The sequence below is a fragment of the Paroedura picta genome, chromosome 1, assembly GCF_049243985.1.
Source record: "Paroedura picta isolate Pp20150507F chromosome 1, Ppicta_v3.0, whole genome shotgun sequence".
Classification (NCBI taxonomy): Eukaryota; Metazoa; Chordata; class Lepidosauria; order Squamata; family Gekkonidae; genus Paroedura; species Paroedura picta.
The window spans coordinates 91877650-91901042 of NC_135369.1; the positions used below are offsets into that span (position 1 = coordinate 91877650).

Here is a 23393-nt window from a genome sequence, read left to right on the forward strand (position 1 = left end):
TAGAACTATTGCAACCTACTAACATCTCTTGGTCGAAATGAGATTTGAACCTAGGACTTGCTGGTCCACAGCTCAAACTCTCAGCCAATACAATACAATGCCCTCCTCACCTGCTTCTTCATAATTGGTCTCAGGATTCCAGACCTCAAGAGGATCCAAAGGAAAAGGAGGAGAGCTCCTGTTATAAGAAGGAGTTAATAAAAAATATTGTGTAATGATAAACCCCAGACTGTCTTGTCGTAGAAGTTTCCTAAATAAGTAAACAAGCAATTAAAATAATTAAGTCTAAACACAAGAGCACTGATATTACCCATTCTCTAGGAAATGGATGACCTTCGCACCCTTAATCATCTGCAATTAGTCATGGCAGTGAATAAACAAAGTCCGCTAAATCCTAACAGGAGTTAAGTCACCATTAATAAAAGAATACATTTAACTGAACTCACAGGTTTATCTGCTGGACCCAAAGAAGAGTGGAGCTTATAATGAGCTCAGCTGCTTTAGAAAAAAGGACAATGGTGCTTTAAATTCACTGCGGCAGTGTCATGTGCAGCCCAGCCCATCTCACATGGTTGAAACAGTAATGCCCCCCAACTCTGTCCTTTAGCAGGACAAGGCAGGTGGCCAGCCAGTCCTTCAAAGAAAAGGGCAGAACATAATCAAATGTCAGCAGCATGCATGGGAAGTGTCCTGGCAGTAGTCATAGACGTGGTCACATCAGTGAGCAGCACCATGCTCAGTGGTTTATTTTCTCAACTGAGAAAGCTCAAGAAAGGGTATTTGAACAAATGTATTATATTCTGAAACTAGAAATCAAGCCCGCTGTAATCTGAAGACAGCGGGCGCTAATGGGGCTGGGGAGTTTTGCGGCACAGCAGGGCTAGAGCAGGGACCTGAGGTTGGGCGGTGGGCAGTCTGTGAGGCGGCGGCGACAAGTCGTCCTCCCCCCCCGGTCCGCGGCCTACCGGTGTTAGCAAGGGTTGGGAGGAACTGGCAGCGGGCGGGCTGGAGGGCAGGAGGCAGCTGCTGGGCTCGTTGCGGCTCCTCCAGCATGGCCACGTGAGCATCAGCTGGTGTGTGGGTGGGGTGGTCATCTCCGGTGGTCCAGGACAGGTCGCCGGAGTGTTTTGCTGGGGTGGCTGGCAGGAGCAGCGACGTGGAGTGTTTGACCGGGGCGGCCAGCGGGAGCAGCAACGTGGAGTGTTTGGCTGGGGCGGCTGTGCGTGGTGGCGGTGAGGGGTCCAGCAGTGAGGTGTGGGGGCAGGCAGCAGCAAAGCAACAGGTGTGGCCGCTGGGACTGCGTGGTCTTGCAGGCAGGCAGCGACCTGCCCCATCGATGGCGAGTGAGGAAATGGCAGCTGCCAGGCGGCTGCGAGCGCAGTCGATGGGGGGCAGATTGGGAGGCGCTTCACGCCTCCTGATTCATCAGTCCAGCGGCAAGGGACCAATTGTGAGCCGCGCTGACAATCGAAGGGCCCAATCAGCCAGACTGACAATCGGAAGGCCCAATTGGCAGGCGTGATTGGGCCCTCCGATTACCAATCCGGGGGAAGGGGCCTATCAGCACCCTTCCTCATCACGGACAAGGCACGCCCTTGGGGCCCTTAACCGATTATTTTATCCGCTCCGCTAGGAGCGGTTAAAGATATAATACAAAGCTGAGTGCTATAATCTTCTTGGACATGGATATGAAAAGAGCTATACAGATGATCCCTGTCTATTGTAACATGCTTTTAAAGGAACAAACTTTAGCAAAGATGGTTCCCATCACAGGACTTAGTAACTGCTGATAGCAGGCAACTTCCACGGAATGCAGAGAACAACTAGAATCAATACAGAACCAGCTCAAACACTCAGATGTCCAACACTGCCACGCATTGGCAGGAATGTTTCTATAACCATTAAAATATTCCACTGAAAGTTCTTACCACCAGAAAATTGGTTAGGATGGCTGGGACTACATCCTGCCCATCATTGCATCCAGTTCAAAGAATTCTGCATCTTCCCTCAGGTTTGGGCAGCACTCCCTGGTGAGTTGTTAGGTATCTGCTGCCTTAATACTGACCCACAGCAACTTCCACCATATTAACGTATGCAGTGGTTAAAGACTCCTGACATCTGGTGTTCTTTTCACATCAAAGGTTCATCCAGTTGTTCATTCAGCCCATAAGGATATGTTTGTGCTATTAACCAAGCCACCAACACGGATTTTCCCAGGATGTGTATAAAGCTGCCATCAAGTCTTAGAATGGAAGCATCTTTTCTTCTATGCCGGCACCCTACTGGGACTGGTTTAATGGGCTCTATATGGATGGTGGCATTTCAGAAGCTCAGAGGTACTCTTGTAGAGCCAGCATTGCTTTTCAAGCGCAAATGTGATTCTGTCCTGCTGTGTCTTCTGCATGGAAGGACATTTAACTATAGCAAAACAAAGCAGTCTCCTCTACCAGAATATTGCTGTTATTAATTGTATTCATTTAAAATCTGTGTTCTGGTTTTTCATCTTCCAACATATTTAAAAGGTAGCTTAGAAGTACTACAGGGTGAACAGGCGTAAATATTGGCATGAACCATTTTCATAGAAAAATGGCCCCATTTGTTCACAGAAATCTGTTCAAAAGCTGATCAGTGTCACTGTGGGTTTTCTGAAACTTCTTCCTTGATCCTGACTAAATGATTCCAGCCAACAGGGGGACATGTAGTCAGTCATACAGACATTACCATGCCACATCTTTAATCAGATTTGACTTTGTAATATCACAAAGGCCACTTCAGAATGAAGGCAGTGCTTCCTACTGTTAATATGGGGAGTAGACTCTTTCTCCTAGCTAATAATGCCACCTCCAGAAACATCATGAAAAGAGTATTTTTCATAATAATAAAACATATGCCTATCCTCCACAATATTTCTCCCATCCACCATCCACTTCCATCAAAAATGGAAATGCCGCCTCAGTTTTGTAGTCATAGTATTTTCATAATATTCTGAAAATATAGCACCAGGCTCTAGAAATGTGACCAACATTACTACAGCGGGACTGTGCGCATTTTGTGGTTCAGCCAGATTGGGGTAGTAGTTAAGAGCGGCAGCTTCTAATCCAGGGAACCAGGCTTGATTCCCCATTCCTCTTCCCCAGATGGGCAGCTGAATGACCTCTCAGCCTCACCTACCTCGTAAGGTGTCTGTTGTGGAGAGAAGAGTGTTTCTAAGCCACCTTGTGACCCCCTTGGGTAAGGAAAAGTGAGATATAACAACACACTCTCTTCTTCATTTAGAACTATTTTGGATTTTTTAAAAGTTATTATTTTAAGGCTATGTACCTGGAAGAATGAGTGATGCCCATACACATAGCAATGTCACACTTTACAAAGGAAAGCCTACCTAGCGTTAAAGGAAGTGTTGGGGCAAAAGGTATGGCTTCTGTTCCAGCCTTCCACTCTCCTGGGACCCTGTACAGGCCGCTTCGATAGCACCTGGGCTTGAAAGGCTATTGCCCACCAGCTAGAAACGTCCTGTTTTCTGTGCTAAAGAAAGTGGACTTCTAAAGAGGCAAGCTGTTCCCTGATCTTTGGAGGCTTGACTAAAGACATAGCCCTCTAAGCCACTTATGTTAGCACCAACTTATTCACTGAGTTGAAATCTACAGTTTGTTTCATATGGTTCTCAGCTACTGGGGGAGGTGAGGGAGGCATAGCTCATAAGGAGCAAAATGGACTGACTTTAGTTCACAGAGAGGTAGGGAGTTAATCACCAGGGCCCATTATGCACGGCTGCTGAAACGGCGATTTCTGGTCACATATTGTGCTGCCCTAGCCTGGCACACACAGGGCTGGTGCAAGGGCAAGTATGGTTACAAAGTCAAGCAAGTTCAAAGCGCGTACCAGAGAGTAGTCAAAAATCCAGTCCGGGTCTTATCAGGAATTGCTAGTGGATGAAGTCCAAAGGAGAACCAAAAGAGTTGTCGTTTATCTTTACCAAGGTCAAGCCGGGAATCTGTGGAGCATCCAATCAAAGCGTAGTCTAGTCAGGTGAAGCAGGGTCAAGCTGGGAATAAGTCAAGCAGAGCTTCGCCGAAGCGTCGGGGAGCAGAAAACCATTCAAGGCAATGGGTGGACATGTGCACAAGGTTGCAGCCACACTGGGAAGCACTTCTGCTGTGCTTAAGAACAAGCTGAGCTGTCACACCAAGTGGCTGCACCTGGCACTCAGCCTTCCTCCGATGAATAAGCCCCACCTGAGCCTAACCTAGCCTGTTGCTGTAGTCTAAGCTGAGCACTTTGCCTGCGTGTTGCCAACGTTGTCCTCCTGCATTCCCTCCTGCGGCCGGTTGCAGCTGGCACCGTGCGTTATCGGTGATTTTAGTCGCCGCCATTCCACCTCGAATGTGTGCTATTCCCACCGTGCATAATGGGCCCATAGGAGACTGGTGTCTGTGTGGCTGGACATAGATTTCTATTTGTCATTTTTATATTCCACTCTGCTCTGAAGGAGCTGAGGGCAGCACATGTACCTTTACCACAACCCTATGACTTAGGTTAGGCTCTCAGACAGAACCAACTATGATTGCCAAACAAGGTTAAAGGGAAATTTTAATCCAGATCTCACTTGTGTAATGCTACCATTCTTTCTTCAGGCTCTATAAGGTAACAGAAGTTTGATCTGGGTTGGTTAGCAACAATATCCCTTTGGCCGCCTAGCAAATATATGCAACATGAAAGGCAAACTTTCCATGATATGTTCCAGATGATTCTCTTTTGATTCTCTGTACTTCTTTTACTGCTTCCCTGACTAGCGACTTCAGCATCATTGACATGATTTAAGAATAGTGATTACCTTCCTACTCATAGTCAGGGATCACTGAGCCAATACAATGAATGAGAATGTGAGAATGTCATGCAACTAAATCAGAATACAGGTAATGCTTTCTGCCCTCACTCTTAACTGGCTTTGTGAGAACATGTGCCCAATCTGATTTGTCTACTGAACAATGCAGCCCCCTCCCTGTTACCATAAAGGTAGCCCATAATGGAAGGGTGTCTCACACAGAGACACCTTCATGCACAGAAGCCCATGACTGAACTGAGCAGGTTGGTACAGCCTGGCAGAGACTGACTATGGAGTCAGTAGGGCCCGTGTTACCAGAAACATGCACATGATGTATCCCAAGACATGTGTAGATCTAGCAGGAATGGGAAGGATCCCATGGTCCATGTGAACTTTCAGGTTATATAGTACAGTGGTCCCCAACCTTTTTATCACCGGGGACCACTCGACGCTTGACAATTTAACTGAGGCCCGGTGGGGGGGTGGGTAGTTTACTCCTCTACTCTCAACCACTGCCCTAACACTCTCTGATCACTATGGTAATGTTTAAACATCCCTTCAAAATAAGATACAGACACGCCACAACAATGAACATAAGGAACATTTTATTTTCATGGAAATTTTAACTCATGACAATGACAAATCAGTGGGAACCCTGAGCTTGTTTCTCTGCAATGAGATAGTCCCATCTGGGAGTGATGGGAGACAATGACACCCAAAGTGTGTTGTAAAGGGCCGGGGGGGGGGATGAAGTAAAGGGCTGGGGGGGGGAGAGAAGGCGTCCTTCGTGGCCCACCTCCAATTAGTCGATGGACCACATGTGGTCCGCAACAAGTGTGGGGAAACAAAGTTTAAGAACATTAAGTGAAAAGGTGCTGAGTAATGTCCCATCCTATAGAGGGATGGAACAGATTCTAGGATCTAAAGCAAAATGTAGAATGCTGAGATATCTGATTAGTATTATCAACTTGGTTATAAGTAAGAGGATTCAGTAAACTAGCTATAACTCTCGTGTGTTTTGCAAGAGATGAGATAATAATTGATTTAAAACATTGCAGCTCTAAGTGACTAAATCTGTGAGATCATTTTACAGACCCAAATTTCCTGCTGAGTTACAATTTGCATCAACAAACTAATTAGAGTTTTTTCTGCCGATGTTAACAAGTTTATCAATTAATTTATGTGTGCATTCAAAAACTGCTAAATGGAAAGTAGTGCACTGAGTAAACACTGATTTGACTTTCAGGAGGTGTAATGCCTGCATATTCTGTGACTTTGACATAACTGAGATTTCAAATCCAGAGGTGCATTTTCCCCATGTTGAAATTTATTAGAGAGATTCCCTGTCAGGACCTTCCACTGAAAATATTTTGTGTATTACAGGTACTTCATTACATTACAAATGTAATAATTACAATGAAGATACAGTAAAATATAAAGAATATACTACATTTGTTATGCTGGTCATTCCATTAATTCCTTTATTTTTGAGAGCCAGCTTTGTGTAGTGGTTAAGAGTGGTTGGAGCCTCTTGTGGAGCCTCTTGTGGCGCAGAGTGGTAAGGCAGCCATCTGAAAGCTTTGCCCATGAGGCTGGGAGTTCAATCCCAGCAGCCGGCTCAAGGTTGACTCAGCCTTCCATCCTTCCGAGGTCGGTAAAATGAGTACCCAGCTTGCTGGGGGGTAAACGGTAATGACTGGGGAAGGCACTGGCAAACCACCCCGTATTGAGTCTGCCATGAAAACGCTGGAGGGCGTCACCCAAAGGGTCAGACATGACTCGGTGCTTGCACAGGGGATACCTTTACCTAATCTGGAGAACCGGGTTTGATTTACCTCTGCTCCACATGCAGTCAGATGGTGACCTTGGACTAGCACAGTTCTCTCAGAGCTCTCCCAGCCTCACCTAGCTCACAGAGTCTCTGTTATGAGGAGACAAAGGGCAGGCAATTGTAAGACACTCTGTGATTCTTTCTAGTAGTAAAAAGCAGAGAACAACCCTCCCCACAGCTCTTTTTCTTTCATGAAACCAAGAATATTTTTATTAGGGATGTGCATTATATAGATCTGGTACTAATATATACACTAGATCTATATAAAGCACATCCCTAATAACAACACATATATATGAAAAATGCCTTATTGATATTCAGGTGTCTGGGATTTTCTAGGATACCAGGAAATGACTCTAAAAAAAATCCCCAAAATATTTGGGACTAGTATTGAATGTTGGGAACATATGAAGTCTCCCTGAACTGGGTTTTTTTTTAAGTGTTTGGTGTTTTTCTGGGCTAAGTATTGGCTTGCTGTGTTGATTTTGCTTTGAGTCTGTCCTTTTAAGTTGCTTTTGTTGGTTTTTCAACATTGTATGCTTTGTACAGGTTGGTTTGTTTTGCATTTCTGGTGGATTCTCAGGTTTGACATTCTCCTTCTCAGGTGGTCCATTGGTACAGATTATCTGATTTTACATTTGTTAGGCTTGCAACTGCATTCCAATTCACTTTGACTTGGACAATTCTCTAGTTTGAAATTGGTGTGGATTCTCAGGTTGTATGTTTGATGTATTTGGTTTGCCACCATGTCCCACAGTTCTGCTGGAATTTCCTGGTTCTGCAGCAGTTATTTGGGGTTATTGGTTCTATCTTCTTTGAGAGGCTTTTTTGGCCAGGGAATCTAGTAAAATGAAAGTCTTACCACTTAACACAGCTGCAGTGTACATGCATCGCTCAATCAGGGTCAACACGATGAATGTTTCCTACAGCAATTTGCCAGTTTTTTATTTTTGCTTCTTCCCCCTATGGACTCTATTTCACATTGATATTAGGCAGGCACAGTAGAAGAACCACTGGTAACAAATACAGTGAGACAAAAACAAGTTTCAACAAATAGAAAGCATCTGAAGATTTAAAAATTATGGATGGACACATGAGTTCAGATATCACCAATTTAGGCAAAGTACTTTTCAATTTCATGATCAGCAGGACAAACGCTGAAAAATAGGGTTGTTTCCCTAGAAATGTGTAGCTTCTAACAGTTTCATGGTAGCGCTGCCTTCTTGCAAATCTGATAAGCTTTTGAAAATGCAGCATTTTGCAACACACTTTTCAACTTCCCTTATTTTAAAAATAAAATGCAGTAATCAGCAAGAGAAATCATGAGACAGTTTGCTATGAGGTTACAAGGGTAGCCATATTGGTATGCAGAAGAAGAGTTGGATTCAAGTCCAGTAGCCAAGAAGATGGGGGGGTGAGCTTTTGAGAGTCAAATCTCCCTTCATCTTTTGTATCTGACAAAGGGAGATTTGACTCTCAGAAGCTTATTCTCCGAAATCTCGTTGATCTCTAAGGTGCTACAAGACTTGAATCCCACTGTTGGCTTTTGCAATATCATTGCTACTGAGTCAGGAAAAAAATTACAAGTGCCCATTAAATGAGTCTTTATTTTCATGCTTCGGATGAATGAAAGATTCCTAAGCATACACCAGTGAAAGGTTAATGCATGCAGTGCATAAAGGAAAAAAACCCAGTGTAATTAAACTGTATTCTAGTGTCTATTGCATATAAATCACAACAAACCTATTTTCATGGGTTAAATACAATTAAAATGATTAGTTAGTAAGTAAACAAGCAATTGACAGCTTGACAACTTTATGATCCATGCTTCATCCAGCCAGCAATCAGGGTTATATGTCCCTTCAGCGTGACCATGAAACAGAACCCAGGTTAGGTTGACAGGAGCAGGCTTGACTCTAAATGGCTGAATGACATGGGAGTAAATAACTGGGATGCAATACTGGATCCACACAAAACAGGACAAAACATGAAGCTCACCTAGTTGCTAGGGTCATACAAACTGTTTTGTGTCACCAAACAACCTCTTTATTTCTCCATATTAGCCAATGTCTGTCATTCATTAACACAGGGCTGGCAAGAGTTATAGACCACTGCAATCCACAGTGAGAGCCAACTTAACAACTGCTGGGTTTGACCATTCATCCCCACCATCTGGATTGTGTTCTTCCAAATCCACAGAGAGAAAGAGGGTGGAGGGAATCTGTCCATACAAAGTGATTTAGCTGGCCTATCATGGGGGAGAGAGACAGCCAATGGGAATCAGTTGCCTCCCATCTCCAGAAGCAAGGAAACCATGAGGAATAGTAAGAAGCCTAGGGAGGTTTACAAACTGGTTTCCTACAATTCTGAGGCTGAGGCCAGAGTGACTGACAGCACAGAATGCCCAGAGGGTTTGCAAAAGACCTGAGTACAGAAGTCATTCTCTTAGGGTTAAGAGTATAGTACTTGGGGGCATGGGGTCTGTGTTGTATTGTTGTAATTTCCTCATCACTCCCACAAACAGTGGCCCAGGCCTCACCAATAGGTGCTCTTGTGCAGCTGCAGCACAAATATATCACCTTGCCTGCACACACAACCTACCCATTATAATGATATCCACTCTGCTTGTAAAGTTATAGAAATTGGTTGTTAAAAGGTAGGTAAGAATTGATGATCTTTCAGATAACAACAAGGACAGATGGTAAGGAAATAGCTCCCTGTGATTAGAAATGTGTGAACATAAGAATTGTTATTCTTGGTCACCTCAACCATCCACTTTGTCAGCATTCAATTTTCAGCCTAGACAGCACAATGTGATAACGGTTCATCCTCATAATCATATAGTCAAAGGGCTCATGCACACTGGAGTTTGTGATTGAGCGTTAGCACAACAAGAAGCTTTCGGGTGTGCTACTGCTGCTAGTAGCTCTGATGGCTGCTGTAATTACCTGTGGAGAACCTCTTGTCAGCCCTCTCTCAGTTTTGCCCTTGCTCACCCCTTCCTCTGGCAGTGAAGAGAATAAAGAATCCATTGGCAGTATAACAACCAGAAGCTGAAACTGTTGGGAGGTAAACAGAAATGGATGTCTTCTCTGGTCACTGTTTTCAGTCTTTGCCTTTCAAGTGCATCACACATTTAGCAAAGTCCCATATGACCCACAAAATTTTGAATTGTGAAAAATTAAAGCCCCATACTTAATAAAAAGAGCCTCTTATGGCGCAGAGTGGTAAGGCAGCCGCCTGAAAGCTTTGCCCATGAGGTTGGGAGTTCAATCCCAGCAGCCGGCTCAAGGTTGACTCAGCCTTCCATCCTTCCGAGGTCGGTAAAATGAGTACCCAGCTTGCTGGGGGGTAAACGGTAATGACTGGGGAAGGCACTGGCAAACCACCCCATATTGAGTCTGCCATGAAAACGCTAGAGGGCGTCACCCCAAGGATCAGACATGACTCGGTGCTTGCACAGGGGATACCTTTACCTTTACTTAATAAATGAAAAAGTTATAGTGAGACAGTAATCATTGAGGAAGATGAGGGACTGCACATGTGCTGGCTGCACCTCCTGCTCAAAACCAAGAGACATGACCCCACCCCCTCATGTACATATTCTCCACAAAGAGGCACAGCAGTTTTGTGCTAACAAGCAGTACACAGGTAGGCTCCATTCTCATGATCCAGAACCTTCATGAGAACGGAGCCTCATGTAGCAGACATCTGTAGCCAGGGGTTAGGGCCAAAGCACCCACTTTATGAGCATTTCCCTATGGATAAGCATGTCATGTTTACTGGGCTCCAGAAGAAAATATAAATGAAAGAAACAAAGGAAGTTTAATTAAAAAAAAAATCCACCAAGTCCTAGGGCACCTTGCGAATTATGAAGGAAAGTGTGGCCATGCAACAAGAGAGCATTGGGAATTCATCACTTCAACCACATCTCTCCCTTCCAATTTAAGCACTGGCTTATCCTGGCGGGTTTTAGGACATCTTCCACATGCAATGGTGGGGGAGTGTTGTGAGACTGGGTGGCTGCGATGGTCTGCCTGTGGCCCAGGAGGGAGGGCAATGCTGCTGTTTGATAAAATGATTCTTTAGGAGGACAACAGTATCTCATATTGTCATTCTTTCACATACAAAAACAGTCTTGCATCAGTTGTCACCATTGAATAGAGCTCTTTGAACCCCCAATCTTAACACTTTCAGCCACTAGAGGGCTCTCACAGATACCAGTCTAAAGACACTTTATTGCTGGTGTCGTTCATTAAGCCTACTAGCAGGCAGGGTGGAAGCTTTATCGCATTCCGGAGCAGTTGTCTAGCTAGTTATGGAATGGAAGACAGCGCTTTGGCATTTATTGGTGCCCTGTGACACCTAAATTACCATAAGGTCAGTGCATTTGTTGAACCTTAGCAGCACTTAAGCACTTTTCATTTCATTTGAGGCTATTGCAACCAAGTGATTTCAGTTTTTAATTTTTTTAAATAAAAGAAACAACAACAAAATGGTCAAGGGAAGTTAAAATGATAATGTAAAACATTTTTTTTGGGGGGGAAGCTATGCAGAGGGAAAGGCGAGCTTGGTTTAATAAGATGCTACGCTGCCGTATCAAGATATGACAGGCGTTTACTCCTTCCAACTAGTTCACGGTGCAACCCTCTGAAAAAGTCAATAGAAACCTGTTGACAAGACAGCGCAGCATCTGTAGCTGACAGTGAATGGCTGGGGCTGGGGGGGGGGGCTGGGGAGAGGACAGACTGTGCTAATCCCAACCGCCTGCCTTTTATTTTATGCTGCTAAAATGTTCCGAGCCAGGCTAGACAGCACGATGATTAAGGTGCCACCAGAGACTTATCTGCATGGCTGCTTGTCCCAGCAGAGCTACGATGGTGTCAGTTCAACAGGAGGGCATTTTCAGGAATGAGACAAACGCAGACACAATCCAAGAGGTTTCCAGAAGCCGCTGTCTGGGAGGGTCACTGCTTCTCTTGGAAAGGTTCATCAGAGCCCTGAAGCACCATCTCCAGTTCACTCCTGGGAGAGGGCCAAGTGCCCAGTCTCATCTGTTACTATGAGGCAGGGATAGAACCAGTGTGGAGATAAAAAGGAGAGGCGGGGGGGGGATGCTTTTCACAGAGTCAAAGGGTAACAGCTGTCAATGGGAAAGGGGGAAATCTGGAGATGGAGAAAGAGATCTTCCCAGAGCAGTGGTAACAGAGTGAAAACAAGCATACCCAGGGAACGGGAAGCTTTCCCAGGGACGATAATTCATGCCACATCAAAGCAGTGATTACCGCAGCTTCCTGGGTGTCTTATTCTGTTTATTTATGGCACATTACATGTATTCTCATCTAGCATTACAGCTGCCACCATTCACCATTTGGGTGGCAACCAAATGGGGGGAGGGGAAGCAACAACAAAACAAAAGAAGTTCCAACAAATAACCGTCTGGCACAGTGCCCTGTCTCCTTTGGGAACAAAAGGCTAAACCAATCAATTTCGGGGTAGCTGCACTTTGTGGTTCATGCCATTTCCTCCCTCAACCCACTTCTACTTTGCTGGCATGAGAGAGGAGGGGGGGGGGACACAGTAAAGCACAGCTGATATCTAGTTGAACTTTTAAACCTACAGAGCTTGCTAGAATTTCTTCAATCTTTTTTTTTATTTTATTTTCATTCTTAGCCATGGCTGCAAAGTGTGCTTTTGAGAGCATTCCCCCTTCGTGCGCCTACTAGTGTCACATTTCAACTCAAAACTGATTTACGCTAGGGTCACTCCCCACTGTTAATTCTTTTTAAAATATGATGCACTATGTCATATTCCTGGTATCATCCCAGTCACAGCTGCAGGCTTGGCATCTTTGGGCTCCTGAATGCATGAAGGGTGGCATTATGCTACCATCACCCAGCAGGAAGCTTCCGTACATATATGCCACTGGACAGAGTGGTCTTGAAGATCTCTGTTCACATCCCAACCACATCTTGGACTCAGTGGGTGGCTTGGGGGCAAGTCAGAATCTTTCAAATTCAGCTCCCTGTGTGTCTTAGAGGAATTAGATGCATCTCAAGATTTCTGTGGAGACAAGCATACGCAGGACACCAAAGTGCTGCTCTAATGACTCCTGATCCAAGAGAAAACACAGTTCCTTTCACTAGGCGATTGAACTGCTATCTCTGTGATAGCATCACATGGGATCATGGGGCTAGTTGTACATCCCTTGCCTCCTGCAAGGGGTGCAGAAGTATTTGGGGGTCACTGGAAAGTTTATGGTTGCAGCCTGGTCCCACGAAGATGCTGTCTATGTGAACTAGCACTTCTGCCTTGGGGAGGTACATGCAGCAGTTGTGGTTTCTTTCTTTCTTTTAAAATTGTCTATGCCACCTGAAGGAATAAGGCCTGAGGGAGGCAGCCCGTAACAGAAAAACAATGCAACAATAAAACTGTAAGAAAGATAAGCATAAATATGATCAATACTGAAAAAAACAGCAATAAGATAACCACAGAGACATAAACCTATTCAGCAATATAAAACAGTACTCCTAAAACAGGCTAGTTTACTGTGCCAGACTGTGCCAAGTAGGAACATCATTAGGAAAGTCAGGTACATACCTGCACCTTCTGAGCGCAAATGCCAGGGGATATATCCCCTGGGAGCGTGGCAGGAGTCTGAGATTGATGGGACCCTTCAAGCATTTGGGTGGGTGCTGGTAGATATTTGAACCAAAGCCATCAAGCTGCTCACCGAGAGATCAACGAGTACCCCCATCTCCGCTAGGCTTCATTTCTTTCCTATAAAATGACAGGATTACTGTTCAGAAACAGCAGTACCTAACTCCAGTTGAATGCAGAAGATTTATTTCCCTTTGCTATCAGTCTCCTCCAAGCCTGACTACACATTCCCATTATTCTCATTGTGAAATCCAAGCCATTTTGTTTATGCCAAAGAGGGGGGGGGGGAGGGATGTATGATCACTTTAAGTGCACTGACAGTATCAACATAAAACAAATAATGCCAAGCAAGAAAAGTGACAGAGAACATGCAGAGGTTACAGAAGCTATTGTACTATCAGAGCCTGCTGAGAATGGTACAGGGAAGGCTGCTAAGCAGCTCCTGCTGCAGCATGCTGAGGAGGGACATGCCCCTCCCCCAGAAACTATTTGGCATTCTATTCCTCTTTAGATGATGGTCATGGTGGTTGCTCTACGGTAACTCTGCATAACAGAACTGCTTGGTACCTTCAGAAATTTGAAGATGAGCTGTTTTTTTGGACCCTGCTTTTTACTCCCCAAGGAGTCTCATCATGGCTTACAATTGCCTTCCATTCCTCTCCCCACAACAGACACCCTGGGGAGTAGGTGGGGCTGAGAGAGCTCTGAGAAAACTGTAACTGGCCCAAGGTCACCCAGCTGGCTGAATGTGGAGGAGTGGGGGGAACCACAGCTGGTTCTCCAGATTAGAGGCCATCACTCTTAACCACTACACCGAGCTGGCTCTCAAAGAGGACAAATATTGTCTCCAGATTATACCCCCACAACCAAAATTCTCCCCCATCTGAATTTAATCATGAACCACACAGTAAACTACAAGTACATACACACAGCATTGCCTTACTCAAAATCTGTCTGTCTAGCTAACAACTATCAATCTCTCTATCATCTGTATATCTTAATTATCCTGCAGGAACTAAGCTGAAAAGGAGTTTTACTCCTTCCAAGAAAATCTGCTTGGGCTCTCCCAAAGCCTATCCTAACAGTTCCATCAATAATCTCATAATGCAAACCAATTACTATTTTTAATTTAAAGGAGAATGTGTACATCTGACAGAATCAATCAGTTTGCTTATTTATTAATTTAATTGATACATTTGCATCCTAACTCTCTCTCCACTAGGGACCTAAAGGAGCTTACATCATTCTCCTCTCCTCCTCCCAATGACCCTGAGATTGTTAGGCTGAGAGAGTGCAACTGGCCCTAAGTAACCCAGCCAGCTTCCATAGCATGAGTGGGGATACAAACCTGGGTCGAGTCTACACAGGGCTTTTTATCCACTCCCAGCCCAAATAAATCCCTCCCCTCTGCACTGAATTAAATTTCCATTTTGATTTCGGGCATTTTAAATTTTCCCTCTGCAATATGCATGATTGATCCATGGTGACCCTACCTTTCCCCCGCGATATCTAGGAGCGGATATAAGTTGCCATATTTGAAAAACCACCTTTGAAAGCCACCAGCAGAAGTGTAGATTTCTGCTTTTGGAGAATTAACTTCCTGCTCTGTGCCTGCAACACTAATAGCAAAGCAGTCTTCCCTGATTGGCCAGGGTGTCAGTTCAAAGACTTCCTGTTTCCCAGTTGCAAGGTTTCTCTCCCTATTTTAAAATGACTGCACCCCAGAAGCCCACACTTAGAATCATAGAATCATAGAGTTGGAAGGAGCCATGCAGGCCATCTAGTCCAACCCCCTGCTCACCGCAGGATCAGCCCAAAGCATCCTAAAGCATCCAAGAAAAGTGTGTATCCAACCTTTGCTTGAAGACTGCCAGTGAGGGGGAGCTCACCACCTCCTTAGGCAGCCTATTCCACTGCTGAACTACTCTCTCTGAAAAAAATTTTTCCTGATATCTAGCCTATATCGTTGTAGTTTAAACCCATTACTGCGTGTCCTTTCCTTTGCAGCCAACGGGAACAGCATCCTGCTCTCCTCCAAATGACACCCTTACAAATACTTAAAGAGGTCTATTATGTCCCCTCTCAACCTGCTTTTCTCCAGGCTGAATATTCAACCTATCTTCATAGGGCTTGGTCCCTTGGCCCCAGATCATTCTCGTCACTCTCCTCTGTACCCTTTCAATTTTATCTACGTCCTTGAAGTGAGGCCTCCAGAACTGCACACAGTACTCCAGGTGTGGTCTGACCAGTGCCGAATACAATGGGACTAGGACATCTTGTGATTTTGATGTGATGCTCCTGTTGATACAGCCCAAAATGACATTTGCCTTTTTTACCGCTGCATCACACTGCCTGCTCATGTTTATTTTACCATCCACAAGTACCCCAAGGTCTTGTTCACACACAGTGTTACCTAGAAGTGTATCCACCATCCAGTAGGTATGCTTTTCATTTTTCTGACCCAGATGCAGAACTTTACACTTATCTTTATTAAATTGCATCTTGTTCTCATTTGCCCATTTTTTCATTGTGTTCAGATCTCGTTGAACTCTGTCTCTATCTTCCGGAGTATCTGCCAGTCCTCCCAATTTAGTGTCATCTGCAAACTTGATGAGTAGTCTCTCCACCCCTTCATCTAGATCATTAATAAATATGTTAAAAAGTACCGGACCGAGCACAGTAGGTACCCTGCTACTCACCTCTCTCCAGTCTGATGAAACACCATTGACAACAACTCTTTGAGTGCAGTTTTCTAAGCAATTCCCTATCCACCTAACTATCTGAAAATCCAGATTGCAGTCCTTCAATTTATCCATCAGAACATCATGGGGAACCTTATCAAAGGCTTTACTAAAATCGAGGTAAGCTACTTCAACCAAATTTCCACGATCCAGCAAACCTGTTACTTGGTCAAAAAAGGAAACCAGGTTGGTCTGACAGGACCTGTTGGAGACAAATGCATGCTGACTTCCCTGGATCACCAAATTGTCCTTCAGATGTTTGCAGATCGCTCCCTTTAATATCTGCTCCATTATCTTCCCCACAACACAAGTCAGACTCACAGGTTTGTAGTTTCCAGGGTCATCCTTCCTCCCTTTTTTGAAGATCGGAAAAACGTTTGCTCTCTTCCAGTCCTCTGGGACATCTCCAGTCCTTAAAGTCCCGAAGATGATGGACAAGGATTGTGCAAGTTCTCTGGAAAGTTCTTTGAGCACTCTCAGGTGCATTTCATCCGGCCCAGGGGATTTGAACTCATCCAGTGCAGCTAAATGCCTCTCAACAACCTCTATGTCCATGTCAACCTGCCACCCAGACACTAACCTTTGGCTACTGCCATCTCTAGATGTGCCTAAACCCTTTGACCTGTGGGAAAAAACAGATGTAAAATAGGCACTGAGCCTTTCTGCTCCTGTTTGAGTAGCGCCCACCCTTCACATGCTCCCTTCCCTTCCAGCATTCTTGTCCATGGATTCTTGTCCATGGATCAATCCATGGTATGACACTCATCATGTCTCTAAGTTTATTAAAGTTTGCCCTACAAAAATCCAACATTCGTGTCTGGCTACAAGCTTCCTTGGCTCCCCATCTCAAAAGGAATTCTATGAGGACATGGTCACTTCCCCCTAGGGTCCCCACCTCCTTCACCTCATCCACCAACTCTTGCCTGTTGGTCAGTATTAAGTCCAATATGGCTGAACCTCTTGTGGGTTCATCTACCATTTGATAAATGAAATTGTAAGCCAGGCAGGTCAGAAAGTTGCGTGACTGAGGACGCTTCACAGAGTTTGTTTCCCAGCACACATGTGGGAAATTGAAGTCACCCATGATGACAAGGTCCTGCCGCTTGGATATTTTCTCAAGCTGCTCACAAAGTGCAGCATCCAAATCCTCTCTTTGGTCAGGCGGTTGGTAGCAGACACCAACCACCACACTGTTTGTTTTCCCTTCACTTATTTTCACCATATGCTTTCCACTGTAGATATGCTCTCCTTCACTAGAATTTCCTGACAGGTAAGCCCTTTCCTCACATACAGTGCCACTCCTCCACCTCTTCGATCTATTCTGTTTTTTTCTGAACAGTTCATATCCATCCACTATTACATTCCAGTCATGGGAATCATTCCACCAAGTTTCTGTGATGCCTACTAGATCATACCTTTCCATCAGCATGAGAAGTTCCAGCTCTTCCTTCTTATGGCCCATGCTTCGGGCGTTAGTATAAAGGCATCTGAATCCTTTTACTTTTGGTTCCTTATGAGCTGGCCTTTCTGGTTGGGCTGCCCCCGATCGGTCTTCTTTCTTACACTCCCTATGTTGAACGTCTCCGTCCCCTTGTGGCTTCAGTTTAAAGCTCTCCTGATGAATCTCCCCAGGTTCCTGCCAAACACAGGGGCTTTTTGCACGCCTTCAAAATCGCACAATGGTTGCCAATTGAAAACGCTACTGATTTGCTGTTATGCACAACGTCGTTGACAATCTGTCACACACCTGAAACCGATCCGCAAAAAGCGCTTCCTTGTAGCGCTTTCAGGGAAATCCCCAAAAGTGGATTCACCCTCCGGAAAGCGCTACACTCCTGCAACCAATCTGCAACACTAACGGGAAAGTTCTGTGCGTTACCATTGTTGTGGTTTCTACAAAGTACCTCCCCCTGGCTCTCTCCTCTGATCTTCCGGCGAAGCGATCGCCATTTTTTTTTCTCCGAGCAAGCGGAGATCAAATCACCGGCAAGCCTTCGTTTACCCAGTGAGGCTTCCCCGGCTGCAGACCCTCCCCAAAGCTCTTTAGAGTCTCTTTACAGTCACTAAGCACAAACAACAGAAAAGCCCGTTTGCTGATGTATTTTCCCTTTATTTTTTACACTGTTTTCGGCCGAAAATCGGGCCCGTGGGGGGGGGTTTCACTCGGGGGGAGCGTGGCAACGATGAAACGACAGCTCAAACACAGCTGCCAGCTGGATGGGTCTCTCCTTGCAACAAATCAACACATATTCGTTGCAATGGGTGTGTTTTTTTTTTTTTAAACCTTTCTTAAAGGGAAAGGGGCTGTTTGGGAGCATGCTAACGGCTGCCCATTGGCTGCTTGACAGCCAGGGGCGGGACGAGCTTGGCAATAGCGCTTCCTTTCTAGCGATTTTTGCTGAGACTGGAAGCTTGTGGGAAACGATGGAAACGCAACTGGATTCCACTACAAAGTCAGGTATGCATAATGACGAATTCCACTATTTTAAATGGCGATTTTTCGTTCAGCAAACAATTTGCTACAAGGATCCCGGTGCGGAAAGCCTCACATTCTTCCCCAACTTTGATAAGTGCAGTCCATCAGGTGCTAGTAGGCCTTCCTCAAGAAAGCCTATCCCATGGTCCCAGAAACCAAATCTCTCCTGCCGGCACCAGCTACGCAGCCACTGATTCACCTCCATTATCTTCCTCTCCCGACGCATTCCTCTTCCCTTGACAGGCAAGATTGAAGAGAATACCACTTGTGCCCCAATTTGCTTGAGCTTCCTCCCTAGATCTTGATAGTCTGTTTTAATAGTCTGTTTTGTGATTACTGCTCTCTCCCTCTGAGCTTCACCAATCGTGCAGAAAGCTTTCTGTTTTTATTTGTGTGTGGGGGGGAGGAATGAGGAAGACCCGGGTTCAAATCGATCTGAATTCAGCAGGGTCGACAATGGGGGGGGGGAAGTAAGTGCAGAATCAGCCCTGGATCTCCCAGATACTAGTCACACACTCGAGTACTCCACCAGACTCACTTCTGTAGTCCTCGTCTAACTCCAAAGAAATAACCAGTAGGGAAGTCTGTCATCAAGTAACAACTGTTACAGACCAGCACTCACTGGCTCAACTTCCTTGAGACCAAACTGAACATGTGCTTTTTAAAGGGTTCAGCCTGGGTTGCCAGGGTTTCCTGGACTCAACTCAGGCATTTTGCAGTCAGATAGAAGCTGTGGGAAGAGGAAGAGCACTTGCTGCTCCATAGTCATTACCCCACATTGAAAACTCTCTGGCGTGCAGTTACTTTTCCATTTTTGTTGCTCTATTTTTTTTGCTCCACTTCTTCACTGGGAACTTCTTGGCCCTGGTTCTGAGGTGGGTGAGGTGCACAAGGCCAAATGCTCCTCCATGCCGGAGCAGGAAGAGGCAAGGCAACCTGCCCCAGCTCATACTCCAGCCTGCAGCTCAGGGTGAAGCCTCTAGTGCAGAAAGAATCATGTAGTACTTTTTGCAACAACAGCAAAGGAAATATGCCTCCCCCCCCCCCAGTGCTGTTTCAGCTCAGGAAAACTTGGGTGGGGGGGGGGGAGACCTTCCTTCTCATGCAGCAGCATTCCATGGCCAGACAAGTTCTGCTTTAGTTTTAAATAGCTATCCAGCTGTGGAGCTCTGGGGAACCGAACTCCTTAAATAAGCAAACTTCTAGTTAACCAAAAGAGACACAGTGAAGAAAAAAAAGGGGGACAAATGAACATGTCATTTTGAATGAAGAGTACAATACCTAAGAATTTCATACCAATTGGTCAGGGGTCAAAAACAAAACACAACAAAACAAAAACCTTGCATGTGGAAATGACTTTTCCATTTTAACCTGTGGCAAATTCCTTCAAATTCAGTACTGAAACTGTATATGTGCAATTTACATTAGTAAAGAAAATCTAATCCTGAGCCTGAATATTAGGGGGATTTCCGCACCCTTTAAAAATAGTGAAATACTTATCTTTCATCATTGTTATATTCCAGCCCCTCCATATGATGTCACCAACATGCAGCATTTGGGCAGTAAATGGCCAGCCACATCCTCCATTTTAAAGCGCTAGTTGGTAAAGCGCTAAATGGATTCACCAACGTATGTCGCGCTATCTAATGGAGAGCAACGAGCGCCCACCAGCCAAAGAAAGGTATGGAGGCAAAGAAGCGCTATCTCTACCTCTATTGTCTCGCCCTCACACCCACCTCCCTTTCCCTTCTCCCAGGGACAGGAGTTGTTGTTGTTGTTTTTTCCTTTTAAGCGAACTGCCTGGAGCAATGAATAGGCTTACATGCAAAGCCAAAAAAAAAATCCCCAAAATTGTAGCACAAAGCATGTCTTTCTAAACTTCCCGCCCCTCCCCAATCAAGAATGAGGTTCATTTTTAAAAGCAAGACTTGTGATTCAATAAGGGGTAGCAGTACAGGAGCACTATGCATCTATGATTAGATGCATAGGCATTTCAACTGAGCAGTATTGAATTAACAAACTAATTGTGGGCATTGCGGGCTTTTTAAAGTGTGGAGAAAGGGGATTGGCTGCCTGGCTTGATTGACACGTGGAAGAGAGTCATTTATAAACCCAGTTGCTCTCTGCTGCCATTTCAAGCAGGCTTCTGGAGGGGGATAACTGCAAAATGGCGGTAGAGAAGAGCGAGACATCAAAAAGGTGAGGAGGGGCCAGGAGGCCAATTATATTCAGCGTTACGCCATTCAGCTGCCGTAATGCTATTTTTAGCAACGTGCGGAAATGCCCTAGAACAACTTGTACTGTGAAAAAGAGTAACAGTAGATTTATTATCTTATTTAAAATATTACCTTTCTCCTATAGGATTGCTAGTTTCTGCCCCCCCCCCCCAGCCACCAATTTGGAATGGGGAATAGGGTTGCTCCTGGAGATTTGAGAATGGAACCTGGGGAGAAGAGGGTCCTCAGTGGGGTACAATGTCATAGAGGCCACCCTCCAAAATATCAATTTTCTTCAGGGGGACTGATATCTAGAGATGAGCTGTAATCCCAGAGCATCCCCAGATTCCAGCTGGAAGCTGGCATTCCTATTCCCAGACTTCTGAGATATGAAAACCTTTAGTAGGTTTTCTACATAAGAAAAATAGCATGAATTATCCCAATATAGATGACAAAACTCATCAAAACACGTTTCAATGAAATAGGAGATATAAGTTGTATGCACGTGTATATGTTTGTGTAGGAATAAATTTATGTGAAAACAGACAGTCTGAAAAGACTGGTCTGCACTTTGAATTGGTATGATCCAGGTTGCCACCCGTGTCTGTAGATGTTAGAAGAGTTAGATAATGAATATTTCTATATCAGTTTTAAATGACCTTCAGGCCCTTCCTAACTCTCCAACTTCAGAAGAATACATTGTAAAGTAAAAACCGCATGACAATATTGATCTTCTATGAGGCTTTTTTGTTTCTCCACATATGACTGAAACCCCTGAGAGCACAAACTAAGAACTCCATGCCCTTGATGGACAACATCCTTTTATAATGGTAGAAGATGCCTCTCAAGCACATTTCAGGGAATGCATAGAATGATGTCTTGAGAAAAGAGTCACCTTGAAATGGGCAGGAAATCACAAGATCTCAACATCTTTTACCCTTTTTCATCCCTTGTGACAATGGATCAAAGCTTGGCAGGCAGGGATAAACATTTGGGGAACTGTTTCATTCTATAGACAAAGAACTATTATAGTAATAAATATTAAATATTGCATTCTACTATTCACAACCATTAACACAATAATTTTTATAGCACTCCTGTAAAGTAGGTTGCCTAACAGGAGGGCAGTTATGGGCCAGCAAAGGAGGCCACGCACACACAGGTTCTTTATTGGCATGGAATTGGGTACAGCTTTATTAACAGCCCAGCAGAAATGTTCGCACAGCACAGAGAGGAATCCATGCCACCTCATGATCAGTGGACCATGAGGAAGCCCAGCCCCCCATGGCATGACCAGAGTTGCTGAACAATCAGCTACCCATGGCCACTGGGACCAGAATTGGGGAAGGCAACCTTATTTTGGGGAACCCAATGGGTGTGGGCCTTTGTTTGGCTCTCCCCTGTTGCCCAGAGATGTGGGCTTGCCTCCCCAGCTGGAGAGGCACCATGGCTCAGCATCTATGCAGCCTCTTACCGAAACCCCCTCTGCTGCTGGAGAGTCTGGTTCACAGATGCAGACTCCCCAAAAAAGGAACCTCTCTGGGCCCTAGCTGCCAACTTTGACAAAATGATAACAAATAGTAACACTGTACAAATTATGGTAACAACTTTGCTATCCAACAACTGCATCATAGACCAAACTAAATTTACATTAAAATTTCCACTAAATGAACTTAGATTGTGAGTGAGTCGGTGGGTGGGAAGGGATGTGTCAGTGTATGTTTCTTGTGGCCCTTCCTTGTATACCCAGGGAATTGCTGATCGCCACTGTGGGATGGTAGGTTAATTTCCACCAAGCAAGGTGGGATTCTGGAGATTTTTGGTGGTGGTGGAGGAATCACTTGGGCATGAAATTGGCATCACTGTGGGTAGGCAGGTAGTTGTGAATTCCTGCATTGTGCAGGGGGTTGGACTAGATGACCCTGTAGGTCCCTTATAACTTTATGATTCTATGATTCTATTCTATATATGATAACTATCTGATAACTAACAACTCTAACAAACTTAAACACTTGATACAGGGTGGATGAAGGGGGTTAGCCTCCTGCTGGCCAGCTGAGAGGAAAGAGGCCAGGTAATGGGTTGTTATTGTTGTTATGTGCGAAGTCGTGTCCGACCCATCGCGACCCCATGGACAATGATCCTCCAGGCCTTCCTGTCCTCTACCATTCCCCGGAGTCCAGGTAATGGGTGGGCCACCTCTTTATGAGCTGACGCTACCCCTGGTCAGCACAAGCAGCTATGCTCTATGTGAGACACACACCTGTGCTTGCTGCCCCCCCCACACCCCCTCCACACCCCCTCCCTATCATCCGCTTCAGCATCCGGCAGCCTTGCGGTAAGGGCATGGCCGTGATTATTACTATTCCCATACTGCAGATGGGAAAACTAAGGTTGAGGCTTGTGGTGGTTATCTGTGAATTCAAGATAAGGATCTGAATCCTAGATTTTCCATTTTATAGTTTCTTAGCTATCATGTTATACTTCATCTCAGGCCTATATTTGTTGTTGGAAAATATAAGATCTTATGTGCATAGATTTAGATGGATAACTGGAAAATCCTCCAGGGGCAGTAAACGGGAATTTGGGACAGCTAGATTAGCAATTTTAGGGGCCTCGCTCTTTTTCAAATTGTTCCCTGCTT

The 23393-nt window shown here is 45.0% G+C and overlaps 1 long non-coding RNA gene across 1 annotated transcript in view; it reads right to left on the minus strand.

Moving 5' to 3' along the window:
* Window positions 1-8152: 8152 nt before the first annotated feature.
* LOC143839873 (uncharacterized) overlaps window positions 8153-23393 on the minus strand; it is a 43980-nt gene continuing 28739 nt past the window's right edge. The window contains exons 2-3 of the long non-coding RNA XR_013231922.1: window positions 13257-13436; window positions 8153-9715 (exon numbers count right to left, since the gene is read on the minus strand). This is a non-coding gene — a long non-coding RNA (uncharacterized LOC143839873). The remainder of the gene's footprint in view (window positions 9716-13256; window positions 13437-23393) is intronic.